Below are 16,987 nucleotides of genomic sequence, written 5' to 3' on the forward strand. Positions count from 1 at the left end.
CCCACCACAATGCAAATGGCCTGTTTATGACTTACAACCCATCCAGTAGGTGTAACACTGACAGTTTAAAGCTGGGGAAGTCACTTGTAACATATTGTGTTGGTTCTCACTAACTGAAAGAGTTCAGGTTACCAAGATGTGCATAAATGTATGTGTAAATAGTGGTGAAAATAGGGTTTAGAACAGTGAAATCAAGACTCCATTGTAAATAGAGTGATAGTACTTTAATTGCAATGTTTTCCTAATTTGTACCTGTTGCTTTAAGACCTGATAGTTACCCGTCTGTTTTAATAAGAGCAGTTTTTTTAGTGGTCTGTTTCATGCAGTGTAAAAAGAGGGCTGTCAAAAGCCAAGGCAGAGAGTATTTGTCCTTTATGGAAAAGGATTGGGAGTTTTGAGCTGTGGCTCAGAGAGAGAATCAACTATGGTGTTAAAAACTCTTATTTTCATATCTGTAGGGTGACTGTGCTAAAAATAGATGTACTGAAACTATAATACTGTGTAAAGAAATACTGAAGTATCAAAATGGTGAAGGTGAAAATGTTGACCACTCTATAAACATTACTCAAAAAAATGCTAACGTGAGCCCTATATGGGGAGCAATTCCTAGGCTGTACATTTATGATGCAGTAGGTATTTTGATTTAGACAGTTGCAGTTGTTACAGGTTCATAGGTAAGTACTAGGCTAGCTGCCCTTGCAAGCCATTTTAAACCTAGCTAACTTCCCCTTTTTTTTTTTTTGCTTCAAGATGGAGTCCATCGTGGTTGATAGCTCTGCATTGTTTTGGTGGTGTTTTTTAAGCTTTTAGACATGCAAATTTCATCTACACTGATTATATACGATAAAGAAATGTTATTAGAGATCAGCAGTCGGTTTTGTGATATTATTCCTTGCTGCTTATCAGATCGGGAACATCATCTCAGAAATGCCTGCAGACAAGGCCTACCAGCAGGGGAGTTGGATGATGAATGCAGCCGGAGGAAGGACTGTCTGCAAATAAGGCATAGCAGGAGAGGTGGATTACATCTGAAATTAAAGGCTAGGGCCAGCAGACCACCCCTTCCCACCCTGCTAATGTTCGATCTTTTGAGAACAAAATGGATGATCTCAGAACTAGAATTGTGATTCTGGGAGAAATGAGTGATTGCTGTGTACTGATGTTTACTGAAACTTGGTCACTGGAAAATATTTCTGATTCAGTTCAGTTGCATACTCATTCTATCCATTTTGGGGACTGCACGGAGGCATCGGGTAAAATAAGAGGTGGAAGTACTTGCATTTGTATTAATAACAGATGGTGTTCAGATTGTTAGCAAACACTGCTCAAGTGATATAGACCACCTAATGTTGAAATGCAGACCTTTCTATCTAGCAAGAGAATTTATAGCTGTGTTTACCTTAGCTGTTTGTATCCCTCCACAAGCAAATTGCTCAGCTGCATTGGTGAGATTGTATGAGGCTATAAATGCGCAATAAAATAAACATCCTGACACAGTGTTTATAGTGTCTGGTTATTTTAATCATTGCAACTTATGGACTGTGATGCCAGCATACCAGCAATATGTTACTTTCCTTACATGGGAGAAAAATATGCTGGGTTAGGTGTACAATAATGTGTAGAGGGCATACAAGGCTGTGTGTCACCCTCATTTTGGTCAATCTGATAATATTTCTAGATTTTTTTCTGGTAAACAATGTACCCTTAGCAATTTTGTGTCTGGTTTGCGTGTCACTAGAAGACAATTTGATAAAGAGAAATGGCTTGGAGAAAGTATTTACTGAAAGCATTCATGTGTTTTCTCAGTTAGGAGAGCTATAAAGATAGACACAATCAAATAGCTATTACTAGTAGCACAGGCTGTACCATGCATCTTAGCATGACTAAGCTTTCTTTTTGGTTAACTCTAGCCTGTCTATGTGGCTATCAACTTAGAACTTTTGTTCTTATCAGGAAGCAAAAACTTCAGTATTTGAAAATGTGCATAGTTTTGTGTGTTATCATTAAGTTAATAGGTTTTAGGGGGGTTTGGGGGGGTTGTTTTATTATGTAAGATGTGGCATAGACTCAAGTGGACTTACTAGAAAATGGAAATCAAAGTCTAGACCAACTTTACTAGACGTAGCAAATATAGTAACAGAGATAAAACAACTGGAATTGGGATCTTTAGAAAATTGATGGGGCAACTACATAGAAAAAAATGGGAATTGTGGGAACAATATATGCAGAGAAGGAAAAAGGTTTAAGGGGCAGGATTTGAATGAGCCATATAATGCTTTACTGACAATGACTGGCTAGATTGTAAGTGATGTATAATGTTCTTCATGTTTCACTGTTGCAGTCATCACATTTGGGTTATCTGCTTGCAGTGGCCCTTAGTCAGCCTGATTAACAAATTCTTGGGTCCTGCGTCGGTTGCTGTCTCATCTTTCATGACGTCAGGTAGTCAGGGATATAAAGCATGCAGCCAATGCCATTTTTTTTGTCTTTCTTGCTGTGCGGTGCCCAAAGCAGAAGCAGAACGCAAGTAACGGTCGGCCGACTCCTGACATTTTTGTTTTCGAGTTTCAGAACCGAAGTCTTCAACTAAAGCTAAGTACCCCGTTGGGGAAACTTTTTCTTGCTCTTAACCGATGTCAGTAAAAGTCAGTAATTGTATTTCTTGTGGAAAGCAAATACCTCATAAAGATTTTCATTCGTACTGTATTCCTTGCTTAGGCCCTGACCACATCGTACCTCGCTGTCGGTTTTGTGCCCTATTTAAACAATGAACTATTCGTCATCGGTATATTTACGCTTCTAAATATTTCGGTATTCGGTTCATTTATCCAGATATGGCTTCAGTAAGCCACCCGACTACTGACTTTCTGAAAAAACGCAAAGATAAAGACAGAGACAGGCCGCCTAGGTCCAAAGCTGCCGACGATGCTTCTCCTAAGCTAGTTGCCAGTTCACCTGTACTCAGTGAGGCGCATTCTCAGCCCCTGATACCCGCTACTTCAGATTTGCAGGCCTCTACTGAGACCCATTCAGAGTCAGGTATGCTGCGAGATGCTTAAACTGTGGAACCTGCGTATGTCTCTACACTGGATGGGTCTGGAGCCACTGTGCAGGCACCGGCTTCTGAGGGTGTATTCAGGCCTACTGACTTGCATATTAAACCAACGCAATCTTCTTCTTCAAGATCAAAAACTTGATCCATGCCTAGAAAACTGACGCCCAGACCGCATGGTCAGGCCTCTATGCCTAAAAAAACAAATGATAAGAATGGCTGAAGACCTTATTACTTTAATCAGGGGAAGTCAACCTTTCCCCTCTAAGAGACCTAGGACTGAATTTGGCTAGGATTCTTCTGATCAGGATTCTGAAATTTATGTTTCTTCTGATGACCAGGATTTACCCTTATCTGTCTTTGAGGATTCTGATGCAGAGGACTCAATTCCCTCTGCTTCCCCTCCAGTGAATTTCTCTTAAGGAGCATTTCCACTGGGAAAGCCAGGATTACTCTGATTCAAAAAAGAGGCTTAGGGATTTCTTACTTCTGCCCCAACACAGGGCTTTAGCTATCCCCCCTGTAGTGGACATTGTTGATGATGCCTTTACAGAATCTAGCTTGGTCCCTGACTCCTTACCTCCTGCTCCCAGAAAACCAGATAGATATTACAGGGTTCCTGACTCTCACAAGTTCCTTTTTAAAAATCCTACTGCGGATCTTGAGACCATTTCACAGGGACCCAAGGACATTAAGGCTGCAACTGCCAACCCCCCCCCCCTCCGATAGAGATTCCAGGGCGCTGGATAGATGTGGTAAGAAGGTATACACTTCTGCAGCCTTGGCCATTAGGGCCTTAAATTGCCAGTTTCATATGTTAAAATATCAGCAGCACATTATTGGATTGCTTATACAGAAAATGATGTTGATTCCTAACTGTGCTAAAAATAAGGATTTACGGGATTTAATGCATTCTGCTGAACAAGTTGGAAAACATACTTTGCCATGTGGTTTTGATTCACTAGAGGCATCTTGCAAGGCTGCTGTTACTGGGTCTGTACTTAGAAGGCATGCTTGGCTTAAGGAGCAATCTTTGCCAGATCATGTTAAAGCTAAATTGTTGGATGTTCCCTTAAAGCAGGACCGCTTGTTTGGCAACAAAGCAGAAGAAGTACTTAAAAAGATGGAGGAAAAGGCTAAATCTATACAAACTGTTAAAGATTTCCTGCAAGTACAGCTTCCCAGATTTAGTAGACATTGGCCCTCTAAGAATTGGTCCTTTCCTGCCTCTTCCAGGCCTTCTCAGTCCAAACCCAGACCCAGCAGAACACTCAAGTTTCAGCACCAAAGTATGCACAGGACTAAGCAGTGGGGGGCTCTCACTTCCAAAGCAGGGAATAGTAAGACCCCCCCTTATGGTAAATGGTCTCAATGATTTAACTTTAAATCTTCCAAGCCCTTCTCAACTGACTGCTCCTTTAGGGGGAAAGATTGCTCTGCAGGCAAAAAAACAGGGAACTCATTACCCAGGACAAATGGGTTATATATATATAGTTTCCCAGGGATACATATTCCACTTCCACACTTTACCAACCCCAAACGGTTGGCCAGTTATACCCCTAAATCAGTGGCAGAGGCTCAAAAGCAAGTTCTCTCTCTCTTAAGTATAAAGGCTAGGCAAATTGTCAAGAAGAGGAAAGGGGACAAGGTTTCTACTCAAGACTTTTTCTGGTGCCCAGAAAAGACAACTCCTGGTGTCCTATCCTGAATCTCTCTATCGTAAACACTTTTTTGGTGATCCCAAAATTCAAGATGCTAACTCTTCACCAGTTGCTTCCTATGCTAGGCAAGGATGCCTGGTTGGCAACACTGGATTTAAAGTAAGCCTACCTGCACATCCCAATCAGAGAATCTTGCAGAAGATACGTATGCTTCAAAGCAGGCTTCATCAGTTCTCTGCACTGCCCTATGGCTTATCTACTGTGCCCAGGGTATTCACAAAGTGCCTAGCTCCAGTCATTGCATTTTGCAGGCAAAAAAAATATTCAAATATACCCATACCTGGACGATTGTCTAATTCAGGCAGAAAGCCAGGATATACTATTGAATCATCTGGCGTTTGTACAAAAAAGTGCTAACTACTCTAGGGTACACCATAAACGAAAATAAATCACATCTAGTACCCTGCCAAGAAATTGTATTCCTGGGAGCAAGCTTGAACACAACTTCCCAGATGGCTTCCCTCACACCAGAGAAACAAGTTCATTTGACAAATTACTTCAAACTTATGGCCACAGAGACCCTGCTATCTGCAAGACAAATACTGCAAGCTTTGGGGTTCATTGCCTCCTGCATTCTTATAATTCCATATGCAAGACTGCATATGAGGAAACTACAATGGTATCTAAAAAGCCTATGGTGTCAACATTCTCAGGATCTAGAATCAATGATTCCTATCATACCTTGTCTACAGAGTTCCTTTGGTGGGCAGAGGCCTGCCACCACAACAAGGGACTGCCATTCACTCTACCCCCTGCCGCCCAAACCCTAACAGATGCATCAGACTATGCATGGGGGGCTCACTTGGCAGGGCAGTGCATTCAGGGCAAATGGAACCCAAGTCAAATGCACCTGCATGTCAATCAAAAAGAAATGTTAGCTGTAGAGTATGCTCTGACAGCCTTCAAGGACCACATTCTTCCAGGACACTTATTGGTAAAGACGGACAACACCACTGTTATGTGGTACATAAACAAGCAGGGGGGAACCCACTCATATCCTCTCTGCAGGCTATCTATGACTCTGTGGAATGCAACTTTGAGCTACCAAGTGTACTTACAGGCTCAATTCCTTCCAGGAAAGCTAAATATACTGGCAGATGACCTAAGCAGAAATCTCATGGACCCACGTGAGTGGACAGTGCACCTACAGGCTCAATTTCTGCCAGGAAAGCTAAATACACTGGCAGACGACCTAAGCAGAAATCACATGGACCCACATGAATGGAGAATTGAGCCAAAGATATTCACCATGTTGAGAAACAAATGGGTGAGCCCAGAGATGGACCTGTTTGCCTCCCCCCAGAACTATCAATTGGACAAAGTCTGCACAAGGACTCCCCACAAACAAGCTTGGAATGTGGATGCCCTGTCCTTCACCTGGAAAAACTATCAGTTTATGCCTTTCCCCCTCTGCCTCTCCTCTCCAAGGTACTACTAAAGGTCAAACAGGACAAACCAAGGACAATACTGATTGCACCAGACTGGCCACACCAACACTTTTACCCCCTGTTGTGCAGTGTGTCACTGCTGGCACCACAGCACCTGCCTCAGACCCCTGCTCTGCTGTCTCAGCAGGAGGGCCAGATTCTGCACCCACAACTTCAAACCCTGAACTTGGCAGCCTGGCTAATTACCTGATCTCACCATTCCCATCCCTCAGTAAGCAAGTGATGGATGTCATTTTGGAGGCAAGGTGGCCTATTACTAGAAAATCCTATGCTGAAAAATGGGAAAGACTCTGTTCCTGGAGCAATACTCATGGGATGGGCACAGCAGCACCCAATTTACCTCAGATTCTTCAATACTTAACTGAGATGCTTCACAAGGACCTTTTTTTTCCTCCATCAAAATTCATGCCTCAGCCATTTCAGCTCATTACAATACAGAACCACCCCTCTTTTCTCACCTGCTGTTGAAGCAGTTCCCCAGAGGGGCCAAAAACTTAAGACCACCCAGGAGAGCCCTTACTCCAGCCTGGGACCTTAACTTTGTATTGGAAAAGCTCACTGTAAGCTCACTGTACCTCCCTTCGAGCCAGCTGCAAATGCAGAGTTGAAATTCCTTTCTTGGAAAACAGCTTTCCTTCTAGCCACCATTTCCGCAAGAAGGGTGTCTGAATTGCAGGCCCAAATGGCTGTGGAGCCTTTCATCATCTTTCATGCGGACAGTGTGTCCCTCAGGACCAATCCCTCCTTCATGCCCAAGGTGGTATCCAGTGTGGCCCTTAATTAGTCCATTCATTTGCCAACTTTCTTTTCTAATCCACAGAACAAAGGGGAACGAATACTGCACCCCTTAGATGTGCACAGACAACTTAGATTTTACTTGGACAGGACTAAACCTCTCAGGAAATCTGAACAGCTGCTGGTTGCATTTGCTGCAGGGGCAGAGGGGAAAGCCATTTCAAAGCAAACCATTTCTAAGTGAATTGTCCATTGCATTCATTTCTGCTATAAGCACCATGGAAAACCTTACCCCACAGAGGATAAGACCACATTCAACCAGGGCTGCAAATACCTCTACAGCCTTTCTCAGAGGTGTCCCTACCAGAGACATCCTAGAAGCTACTACCTGGAGTTCTGTACATACCTTCATCAAGCATTACCACTTGCCAATTTTTGTAAATCCAGAGCTGGCTTTGCCACTGCAGTCCTGCAGGGCCTTATAGCTGGTCCTAATGCTATCTAATTGCCTCCTCCCATCCTTAGCTTTAGGAATCTACCCAAATGTGATGACTGCAACAGTGAAACATGAAGAACATAGTACAGTTGTGTACACTTACCATAAATGTAGATGTTCGTGTGTATTCACTGTTGCAGTCCTGGTTACCCTCCCTCCAGCCCCCTAACTTCTGTTGTCTATACCTCTATTCTTGTTTACTATGCTTAAAGCTTTCTGGTGTATTTGCTTTTTGTTGGAGGTTTAACCTTGTATATAATTGCTTCCCATTATGGGGGCACCTGACATCTGGGGCAAGAAAAACTGATAAAATGGCATCGGCTGCATCCTTTATACCCCTGACTACCTGACGTCATGGAGGATGAGACAGCAACTGAAGCAGGGCCCAAGACTTTGTTAATCAGGCTGACTGAAGGCTACTGCAAGCAGATAACCCAAATGTGATGACTGCAACATCTACATTTATGGTAAGTGCACACAACTGTACTTTTCAATGGTGTCTGTGATGTATAATGTTTGCAACTAAAGTGATGTCAATGTTGTTTGTTTTTCATTTATGTAAATGTAAGATTGCTTGTGTCCTGAACTTCATCGACTTCTTTGAGGTAGTCACCAAAGCTGTGGATGAGGGTAAGGTGGTTCACACAGCCTATCTTGACCTTGCCAAGGCTTTCGACACCATCCCCCGGTTTGGAATTATAGCTAAACTCACTAAACTAGGTATAAATCCCTGCATCACAAGATGGGTTGCCAAGTGGCTCACTGACAGAACCCACACTGTAAAAGTTGCAGACTCCAAATCTGACCTCAAAGCAGTGACAAGTGGAGTACCACAGGGTTCCGTCCTGGGACCTCTCCTGTTTGGTATCTACTTCTCTGAAGTACAGGCTAACACAGAAGGCCTCTGGCTAACAAAGTTCGCAGATGACTGCAAAATAGGAGCCATAGTCAAGTCCCCAAATGATGTCGACATCCTACAGAAGGGCCTCACTGAGACAGATGCCTGGTGTCAGAGTCATGGCCTCAACCTCAATGCCAAAAAGTGCAGTGTCATCCCCTTTGGTAAAAACTCTGTACCTATGAACTACCACATAGGCAGTAATCTACTTACCACCTAATGCATGATGAGACCTTGGGATCCAGGTGGACAGTAGTCTCTCCTTTGATAGTCACATCGCCACAGTAGTCAGGAAGTCCTTCTACGTGGCACACCTCATCATAAAAGGGTTCTCATCCAGGAAAAAAGAGGTCATTGTTCCCCTCTACTCGACACTCATTAGACCCATTATAGAGTACAACGCCCCTTTTGGAATGTACCTCAAAAGTCATCTGCAGCAGCTGGAAAGGCCACAGAAGTACCTCACAAAGAGGATTACTGGCCTCAAACAAATGCCCTACACTGACCGCCTCAAAAAACTCCAGCTTTACTCCGTAGCATATCGCCTACTCCGAGGTGATCTCTGCCTAACATATAAAGCTATGTCAAACTCAGAGCTGTTGGACATGCTACACCTAAAGAAATCCCAGTCCCTCCGAGCTACATGCTCTAGGGACCTTAACCTTGTCACCACAATAAACAGGACACGCTGGAGGGATAGAATTTATTTTATTTATTTTACATTTGTTAACCGGGATAGTCCAACTGGATACACGTCCATTTTCAGTGGAGGCCCGGGGAGAAAAGCTCCAAAGAAACACATATGCAAGACATACAGACAATATATTTTACTTGTTTCTAGTATATTCAACCAGACAATATAGATGAGCACAAATTATTAATTTCTTACAAAGACATATACACTGATCAATATATGTACTAACAATAAAGTATATTAAATATCCTATCTAGAGTCACATCATGCATCTGAATATGGTATTGATAAGACTAAACAGTCATATCAGGAGACTGTGTTTGACGAAAGAGTAATAGCAGGAGTGGAGCAGGACTGGAGTTAGTCAGGTGTGGAGCAGGGACATAACCATTTGTTGCTGAGATGGCTTTTGATAGATTTCTTAAAATTGGATAGAGAAGATTCAGGGGTAATGGAAGGAGGCAGGGAGTTCCAAATTTTGGATATGTAAGAAGAGTAGAGGGAGTCACCGGCATGGTTATGTGATCTAGTAACTGTTAATAGTAACTTATCTGTGGAGCAGAGTAGCCTAGGACAGGAATACTGCTGAATTAGGTTGCTTAATGCTGGTATTTTATTTGGGTGGGAGAGGAGCTTATACGTTGTGATAAGTTGATTGTAGATTAATAAATATGGCAGTTCAAGCCAGTCCAATTGTTTTAGGTTATGACAGTGATGGGTTCTAAAAGATGAGTTATAGCAGGTTTCCAGTTTTCTGGGGGTTTTTTTGGATAGATTTGTTAGGATTGGGGATGCATAGAGTAATGTTGAGAGCAAGTGAGTGTGAGCAGTTGTGGTCCTAGCAGTATGGGTCTAGTAGGATTTGTATTTGTAGAGACTACCTAGCTTTCTGTGAGTGTTTTTAATAGCTAGATTAAAGTGGATATCAAACTTTAACTTGTTATCAATGGTGACGCCTAGTAGTTTTGTGCGAGATTCGGGTGTGATAAGTGTACCATTTTTAGAGTGAATAAAGAAAGTGTTGGTAAGGGTGGTATTTTGTGAGGGGTGAAATAGCAGGATCTTGGTCTTTTTGGGGTTAAGAATGAGGCCATTGTCAGTAAGCCAGTTTTCAACTGAGTGGAAGTTATCCTGGGTTTTATTGTGTAGTTCTTGCAGGGTAGAGGCACTGCATATTATAGTGGAATCATCTGCATATTGGATAAGGCTAGTGCTATTTGCCGCTGAGTAGAGATTGTTTGTGAAAATTGAGAATAGCAAGGGACCCAGTATTGATCCCTGAGGTACCCCAAGAGTGACTGGTAAAAGTGGAGACAAGTGATTGTTCCACTGTACTGCTTGTTGCCTGTCCTTAAGATAGTTGATGAACCAGCAGACTGACTGGTTCTCTAATCCTATGTTTTTGAGGTGGCAGATGAGTTTGTCATGGCTAACCATATCAAAGGCTTTTGATAGGTCTAAGAAAAGAGTAGAAGAAAGTTTACCATTGTTTCTATTACGGTTTATGGTGTCTGTGAATGCTAACAGAGCTGTGGTGGTACTGTGACCTGGACGGAAACCATGTTGAGATGGAGATATGAGTTCCTGATTTATAAGGTGGGACATAAGTTGATGGTGGATGCATTTTTCTAATATTTAGCCAGTGGAGATAGTATAGCGATTGCTCGGTAGTTAGATATGTCATAGGAAGTGCCTCCTTTGTGAATAGGTATGGTATAGGCAGTTTTCCAGATCAGGGGTACTGTAGCTTCAGTAATTGATCTATTGATTAGTATAGAAACTGGTACAGCTATTTCTGCTGCTGCCAGTTTTAGAAATTCATTGGGGAGGGAATCTATTCCTAGTGTTGTGGATTTCAGCTGGGATAATAGTTTTCTTATGTAGGAGGTTGGGGTGAGTTGCAGTTTAAAAGTGGGCATGTAGTTAGTGGGGGTGGGGACACCTGTTGTAGTGACAGTGAGATATTGTTGGGCTGGAGTTTGTACGGTTTCAGTAAAAAATGTATTGAATGATTCAGCTATATTGTCCTTTGTTAAACCTGATGTTGGGGGTGGGGTGATTGGTTTACCAGGGTGTATTAATTTGTTTAAACCTGCCAAGAATTTCTTAGGGTTATTCATGTGTTGGGTTTGATGGTTAATGAAGTAGTTTCTCTTGTCTTGGATTACTAGTTTTCTGGTTAGATTCCTGATCTTTTGGTAGGCTTGCTGTGTACTAGGGCTTTTATTGGACCTCCAGGTTCTCCAGGCTCTATTTCTTTCAGCTATTTTTTGCCTAGTTTCCCTAGATAACCATGGGACTGGTTTTGACTTTACTCTAGCAGTTCTTGCAGGGGTGTGTCTGTTTAATATATCTAAGAAGGTGGAGTTGAAGTTTTGAATAGCTTCATCTAAGGGTAGGTACTCTGGAACAAGCTACCCATCTATGCCAAGCAAAGTTCTTCATTAGCACTCTTCAAGAAGAATCTTGATGAGTGGATGGGAAATAAGAAATACACACAGGGGATCACTTCTGTGTCTCTGCTCAACAGTGGCACAGGAAAATAACTTTCTTGGGTGGCGTAAGCCATGGAACCTTGTTGGCTAGGCTTACGTAGGCCCTTGGGTCAATAGCCTAGTACCTACCTATGAACCTATATGTGATCATTTAATAAAGATGTTTACTGAAAAAAACATTTCTGTATTTCGTTACCCAGCATATAGACAGCTCCTCAAACAAGCTCCCATTGTAAGAAAAAAAAAGGTGTGGACAGAGGAATCCGAACAGGAGCTCCAGGAGCTCCAGGATTGTTTTCAGTGTACTCGGTGGGATGTTTTTAAGACAGCTGCTATGAATGAGGATGGTATTGTTTATCTGGAGGAATACAGTTCAAGCACATGCACTGACCTCAATGTACTCCATAAAGATATCTGGATATATCCAAATAATAAACCATGGATTAACTCAGAGGTTCACTCTGTGCTTTATGCCCCACTCCAAGGCATATGCATCAGGCAATATCAGCGAGTATAAAAAATCTAGATATGATTTATGCAGAACTATCAGTACGGCAAAGGAGAATTACAGTTGTAAGCTGGAAGGCTATTATTCAACTACTGATGCAAGGTGTTTGTGGTAAGGCCTGGAAAACATCACAGGCTACAGGGACAAAGGCAGAGGGATGACTACTGAATACAGTTTTCATCGTACGATTTCAATGAATTTTATGCCCAGTTTGAGGTCCAAAACACAAAGTCAGAGGGTACCATCATAAGAGAGGCTGACAGAGAAGGGGCACCACCACCTTTTAAAATATCACCAGCAAGTGTGTCAAAGTCCTTGAGGAGGATAAATCCCCGGAAGGCAGCCGGTCCAGATAATATTGCTGGAAGGACACTCAAAACCTGTGCTTCAATGCGTGGTGATGTTCTTACTGATATATTCAATCTCCCCTTTCACCAGGTACAATTCCCATTTGTTATAAGGCAACCACTGTGGTAACGTTGTTGCCGCACAGTAAGACGTTGTCCTGTTCGATTCTCAGCTAGAGCGTCTTCTGTGTGGAGACATGCATGAATGGGCATACCTTTGTTGAAGGTTGTGCGTCAGGGCTGGCAACTTGGCACGTAAAAATCTACTGCCAATCATTAGCGGACCGGAGTTCCACCATGGTGACCCCTAACCCCTGGAAAAGCCGAAAGACACACACACACACACACACACACACACACACACACACACACACTATTATTCCATTGCCAAAAATGGGCAATGCCAACTGTCTGAATGACTACCGACCTGTTGCATTGACTCCAGTAGTGATGAAATGCTTTGAGAGAATCATTCTGAGTCATATTCAGTCAGTTATACCTAAATACAATGGATCCCCTGCAGTTTGCATACAGACTGAATAGGTCGACAGAGGATGCAGTCAGTACAACATTGCATACAGTTCTTACTCATTTGGAGAATAAGGACGGTTATGCTTGATTGCTGTTTATTGATTATAGTTCGGCCTTCAATATGGTGATACCAACGAAGATTATTAATAAGCTGTCTCTATTGGGTGTGCCACTGACTCTTTGCAATTGAGTCATGGATTTCTTAACAGGCAGACCACAGTCAGTCAGGCTGGGGAATAACATCTCTAAAACGATAGTAATAAATACAGGAGCTCCATAAGGCTGTGTGCTGAGTCCAAAGCTGTACACACTCTTCACGTATGATTGTGTTGCTTCTCAACATGACACCAGTATTGTCAAATTACAGATGATACAGCACTGGTCTGATCTTTGGGGGTGATGAGTCAGCATATATAAAGGAAGTGGAGAACCTTGTGAAATGGTATCGGAACAGTAATCTGTTTCTTAATACTAGCAGAAATTAAAGAGATGACCATTGATGCACTGAGGATTAGAGGGCAGCACTTACCATTATATATTGGTGAGTCTGAGGCAAAAAGACTGGCTACATTCAAATTCCTTGGTATTAACATCTCTGAAGACCTTACCTGGACTCATAACATCACAGACCTGGTAGGGAAAAGCCAGCAGTGACTCTCTTCTGAGAAGGGTGAAGAAGTTTGGCATGCCCAATACCATCCTCAGCAAATTCTACAGATGTCCAAATGAGAGCATTCTCTCCCACTCTATTACAGTATGGTTCTGGAATAGTACAGTACGAGATCTCAAGGTTCTGCAGTGAGTAATAAAAACTGTGCAAAACATCATTGGAGTAACACTCTCTGCATTGGAGGACATCTACACCAGAAGAGTTTTTAGGAGGCTCAAAACATTATCATGGACACTACACACCCTCAATGCAAACTGTTTTTGCTGCTACTGTCAGGGAGGCATTGTAAGAGCATGGCAGCCAGAACAACCAGGCTGAAAGACAGCTTTATACCTCAAGCTATTAGACTGTTAAATAAAACTCACATACTATCTCTCCCTCCAGTAGTGTAGATTGGTTCACATTTGGAGGGAATGAGTTTGTTTTGCATAAATGCTCTCTTTTGCACAGTTATATATATATATATATATATATATATATATATATATATATATATATATATATATTGATGTTGGTATTTATATTATTGTCTTTTTTTGTTTTAGATTACTTTTTCTTATTAATTTTCATTGATTTTATATGTTGCTGGAGGATTTTTTTAGAATAAGAATTTCATTGTACTTTGTGACACTGTCTCTAGTACATATGACAATAAAGTTGAATTGAATTGAATTTTGTGCTCGAAATAACCTATCCCATTTGGTTATAGATTGGTCTTACCCATCCCATAGTTGATAATTATGTATTACCCCTAATGAGAATAATTAGGATCATACCATAGATAATGTGAGGGAACCAGTGCATGGGATAAAGCATTTAGGAGCTACCTCTGTCCTTTAGTAGTACAGGTGGCAGTCCTCGTGTAAAATCTCTGTTTCTCATCCATAGGTCTAAGTTGCAGATGAATATGGATAGGGATGAACTTTATTTAATGTGGATGGGGGAGTCTGTTCCCAGTATTGGTATAGTCTGCAAGATATGCCTGTCCTTCCAAACTATTCTGTGGATGTTGCAGAAGAGGTTTAAATCCCTAGACCAAGTATTTCTAATGCCATTTGACTTGCTGATGTGCAGTAAACCCATCAGTAATGGGTTGGAGGATGCTTTGTATGTCAGACACAGGTCACCTCTTAGCAGTCTATAGGATATCAAGTATAATGACAAGGCTTTCAGTCAGTCCATGTAGGATATGTTGCTTAGGCCTTTATCCTTTTAGTACAGTATCTCTGAGGGCATGCCAAAGGGGGCAATTTATTCCATGATTAGTCTAATAAGGGCTGGGTAAAGGGGGACAGTGACATCCCTAGAGATAGATATAATCCACATCTTACTATTATGAGCTGTCTTGTGAGTTAGCTGATATGGTAATTATCCATATGCTTAAGTGTATTATGGAAGGAAGTTTCTTATGGTTACTTAGCTTTGTTAACAGTTAAGGATACATTGAAAGATTTACTGTCTTGCTTCTGCTGCCTATATTCCACATTGCTCTTACATATAGTTTTTCTTTAGTAATAAGTGCAGGGATATGCCCAGAGATTTATTGAAAAGAGTACTTCACGGCCTGTTAAATTACAGTTCAAATGAGAAGTTATATTCATCATTCCTTATTATAAGAAAACACTGTAACAGTAACCTGTACAAATTGCACATTTCTTTAACTTGAACTTCCTTTTTCATTTATTATCACGGGCATGGATTAAGAAAAAATACAGAACATGTCTTACTGTTTTTACTAGATTACTTCAATACATGATATGGCAAATTAACTGCTGGAGTGTTAATGGTTTACAACTGAATAACAAATGTAAATTGCTATGCATAACTGATGTCCACCTTATGTTAATTCAAGAAACACATATGTTAGGTAAACAATGGGACACCGTAAACAAAAAATGGATTACAATACATTATAGCAACAGGAAAAAGTACGAAAAGTGTGCGAGTAGCCATTTTGATTAAAAATAATTTCTCAAATAATAATCAAAAGCTCGAAAAGACCCTAATAGCAGATGATGATGCTGTGTGTGAAGACAAACTAGTTGATAAACCAGTCATTTTTCTAAATTTGTATACACCTTGTTCTACTCAAACTGTTTTTATTATACATATATTTTAAATAACCATCACTATGCCATGGGGGAGACTGGAATTCAGTTATTAATCCCAAAATATATAGAACCCGTCCACTTACCCAAACACAATAAACACTGTATTCATCCTTTCAGACTTAAAAGAGCAATACCACTTATGTGATCCAGTTAGATGTACAGGCTGTCTCAAAAATAAATTCATTTATTTCTCCCCATGTCAAAAATCCTGGTCCAGAACTGATTTTTTCCTAATCTGAAAATACCCTGTTAGATGGAGTTAGACCCAAACTATATCTCAGAGCATTCTAAAATTCAGCTCCTCTGAGATTAATAAAGTATATTCTTATAGAAGATATCCTAATAATTAGAAATTTAAACTCAAACCTATAAGAAACAGATGAAATTAAATCAGATATTACACAGATGATATCATACTTCTATGACCAAATAAAACTAGCTAGAAAATAGATTGCACTTAATGCTCAAATAAGAGGTTATTTTATCAGCAAAACCTCATATCACAAAAGCGATAGTCAAATAGAAAATAAATTTAAAAAATTGAGTAAGCTTTCTACAAACTCAGCAAATGCAATATGACCGTGATAGTCTAGCAAAACATACTACCTAAGCAGAAACTAAACCTATACTATATGAAACAGCTCTCATGGTATGAAAATATAGTTCTGGCTGTTTATTCTGAATGGGCTCAAACACCTTCAGAATTCCTTGCCAAACTATTAAAACTACACAGTACTTCTAGAGAGCCAAAATTATTATGGACAATAAAAAATATGCATCAAACTATAAAGTTCTAAACATATTTTAAACTTCATTTGATCATTTATACAATAGTTCTCTAACAAGTATTGATTTAAATGAAGCCAGCCAATATCTAGATCTTAATTTCTCAGTATTTAAACAAGCATGCTTCTATCCAACCCAATCAGACTGCAAGAAATAAGATAAAGTTTTAATTGTATAAAATTAGGAGAAGCACTGGGAACTGATACGCAACTGAATTTTATAAATGATTTACTGAAATCCTATACAAGATACTTTGTTATTTTGAATTTATTGCAAGAAATGGTATTACAGACTCATACCTCAGTTTATCCAAAACAATTCTAATACCCAAACCAAATAAAATCCCTCTGAAATTACAAACTACAGACCAGTTGCCCTCATTAATTTAGGCAGAAAAATATTTGCTTCCATCTTTGATAATAGATTCAAACAAATCATGCCCTCAACCATCTACCAAGCAATCTGGTTTCATATAAAAGACAGACAACAGACCAA

General features: G+C 40.7%; 1 protein-coding gene across 1 annotated transcript in view; it reads left to right on the plus strand.

Moving 5' to 3' along the window:
* CNTLN (centlein) overlaps positions 1 to 16,987 on the plus strand; it is a 3,122,808-nt gene that overhangs the window by 2,283,665 nt on the left and 822,156 nt on the right. The window lies entirely within an intron of this gene.

The sequence above is a fragment of the Protopterus annectens genome, chromosome 2.part0, assembly GCF_019279795.1.
Source record: "Protopterus annectens isolate FY-2018-M chromosome 2.part0, PAN1.0, whole genome shotgun sequence".
Taxonomy (NCBI): domain Eukaryota; kingdom Metazoa; phylum Chordata; order Ceratodontiformes; family Protopteridae; genus Protopterus; species Protopterus annectens.